The sequence below is a fragment of the Tamandua tetradactyla genome, chromosome 5, assembly GCF_023851605.1.
Source record: "Tamandua tetradactyla isolate mTamTet1 chromosome 5, mTamTet1.pri, whole genome shotgun sequence".
Taxonomy (NCBI): domain Eukaryota; kingdom Metazoa; phylum Chordata; class Mammalia; order Pilosa; family Myrmecophagidae; genus Tamandua; species Tamandua tetradactyla.
This window is the reverse complement of record NC_135331.1, coordinates 194,479,985-194,482,428: the sequence shown is the minus strand read 5'-3', so window position 1 is coordinate 194,482,428 and position 2,444 is coordinate 194,479,985. Positions and strand designations below refer to the sequence as shown.

General features: G+C 48.4%; 1 non-coding gene across 1 annotated transcript; it reads right to left on the bottom strand.

Annotated features, from left to right (window-relative positions):
* Positions 1 to 2,076: 2,076 nt before the first annotated feature.
* Positions 2,077 to 2,149, bottom strand: TRNAM-CAU (transfer RNA methionine (anticodon CAU)). Its single transcript has one exon. It is a non-coding gene; the product is annotated as a tRNA-Met (tRNA).
* Positions 2,150 to 2,444: the final 295 nt, after the last annotated feature.

The window sequence follows — 2,444 nt, the reverse complement described above, 5'->3', positions numbered from 1 at the left end:
TTGCACTTCTGAGCCTCCTCTGAAGTTTTAATTTGTTCCCTTGACTAAGCCATATCTTCCTGTTTTCTGGAATAGCTTGTGATTTCTTTTGATGATATCTAGGCATTTGATTATATTTTTGAGTCAACTCTGAAGGTCTTTTTCTCTCCCTCTTGTCTAAGGTTTTATTGGAGATTGGGTTTGTGTTGTGGGTTTGTGCTGTTCTTTGACTCATGGTCCAACTTATTTTAGATCTTTAAAATAGCCAAGTTTAACTGTTCAGATTTTTTCAGGTCTTCATGTGAATTTGCTCTGGATATGCAGTGCAATATTAAACACTGTACTTTTTGTGCAATTGTTTCACGTCCAAGAGAAAGTTTCCTTACTTCTTTTTTTTTTTTCAGGAATCTTGATCTGGACTGTTTGTTTTTGTACAGTATTTTCTCCTTATCTCCTATGATTTGTTTAAATTCTCTCCCTCTCTCAGTGTCCCATTTTCCTTACTCTTTTCGGTTCTGGGACCATTCTATCTTACAGTACTTCAGTTTAACTCCCTCCACCAGGACCACTAGCCTGAGGGTGGAGTCTCAACCACACAGGACTGTTGCCATCATTGAAACCTGTGGGTAAGTTCACATGTCAGCTTGTCCAGGTGATGGTGCCCATTTGTCTGACCAAACAAGTGCTGGCCTAGCTGTTACTGCCAGGACATTTACTATGAGGACATTTTGTGGACTTAAATCATCAGTAAATTGATTGCATCTATGACTGATTAATCTACAATCAACTAAGCAGCATGTCTTAAACAATAAGATGTTTAATCCAATCAGTCAAAGGCTTTAAAAGGAGAATTGAATAATACGGTTTGCCTGCCTGATTTCAAAATACTTGGGACAGTGTCTCTTTTTGCAATTCAATTGTATCCCTGTTTAAATTGGAATGCCTAAAACTGTTGTCCTATTCCTGTCCTATAGGTGTTGTTTTTTGGAGCAGAAAACTTGTTTCTTGAATATCACATGGAGAGGAATTGTGTCCCAGGATGGATTATACCCAGAGCCTTACCCACACATAATTTAGATGATTTAGGTGATGAGATTAGGGACTTTTGGAAAGATGAGATTTAGATGATTTTGGATTTTGACTTATTGAGCTTTGTGGGGATGTCGGGATGGGGGGGTAATTTTTCACGTGGGACAGACGCGAACCATGGGGAAACAGACCAGGCTGTGCAGGTGTAATAATGGACCCCAAAGGCGTCCCTGTCCTATGCTTCACTACCTGTGAATTCGTCACCTTATGGAGCAAAAGGGTCTTTGCAGGCGTGATTACGTAAAGAGTGTTGGGATGAGGAAATAATCCTGGATTATGGGTAGTCACAAGAGGGGTCGGGGTCAGAGAAGGAGATGTGACTGGTGGTCAGAGTGACGTGGCGAGGAGCAGGGAAGGAGTCTCTCCTACAGCCTCAGGAGCACACTTCTGTGGACACCTCGATTTGAGTCCCACCTCAGATTTCTAACCTACGGAACTATAAAATACTAAGTTTGGTTTATCTTAAGCCAGTTCCACAGGGAACTGACGCAGATTTTGGCCTTAGCATGCACCGCAGTCCGTGACTCAAAAACTGTCTCCACCGAAGGAAAGTGGTGTGAAGTTGGTGGAGGAAATTGCAGTGTCAGTGTCAGCCTGGCCAGGTGACGTGCCCAGGTGTCTGGCCAAGCAACACCGGCCCGATGGCTCCTGTGAGGACGTCCTGGGCTGCATCCGGGCTGAGGTGGCATCTCCAGGCCCCTGAGGGGTGGGTCGCCTCCACGCAGCTGCAGGGTGAAGGAAGAAGTAGTGACCAGCAGCGGGAAGAGGGAATTGCCATCTCTGCCTCTCCCGGGCAAGTCCTGGGAAACGCTCACCGGGGTCCAGCTGGCAGCTGCCCGGTGGCCTCTGCAGCGGCGCCTGCCCAAGGCTGTGCTGGCGCTGTCCCCTCGCTCCCCGTGTGCTGCGCCCAGGGCGCCCGGCTAGGCCCGTCTCCGCCGCTCAGGAGCTGGTGGGGCTGAGGCTGCACCCGCGGCTCGGGTCCCTGGAGGTCCGGCCGACAAAAGAGCCTGCCCTCTCTGAGGCTCGAACTCAGGACCTTCAGATTATGAGACTGACGCGCTGCCCGCTGCGCTAAGAAGGCAATTATGCAAGGCCTCAGGGAAAGCTTCCACTGCTCAGGCGAATCAAGCTTCCTTGAGCTCCGGAACGTTCTTTCCTGCAGCGCAGCACCCTTCCCCGAAAGGAATGTGTGCTGTGCCACGTGCTTGCAGTTGCTCTGAGCACGTCTCAATAACCGTTGATCAAAGAATTTCATAAGGATTCTATCCTTAATTTAGTACATATGCCGCAGAGGGGATTTTCCCGCCCTCACCGAGACATCACTTACAGCGGGGTGGCGTCCCCGAGTCACTTTACAGCCCTGTGCCCCTGGATCC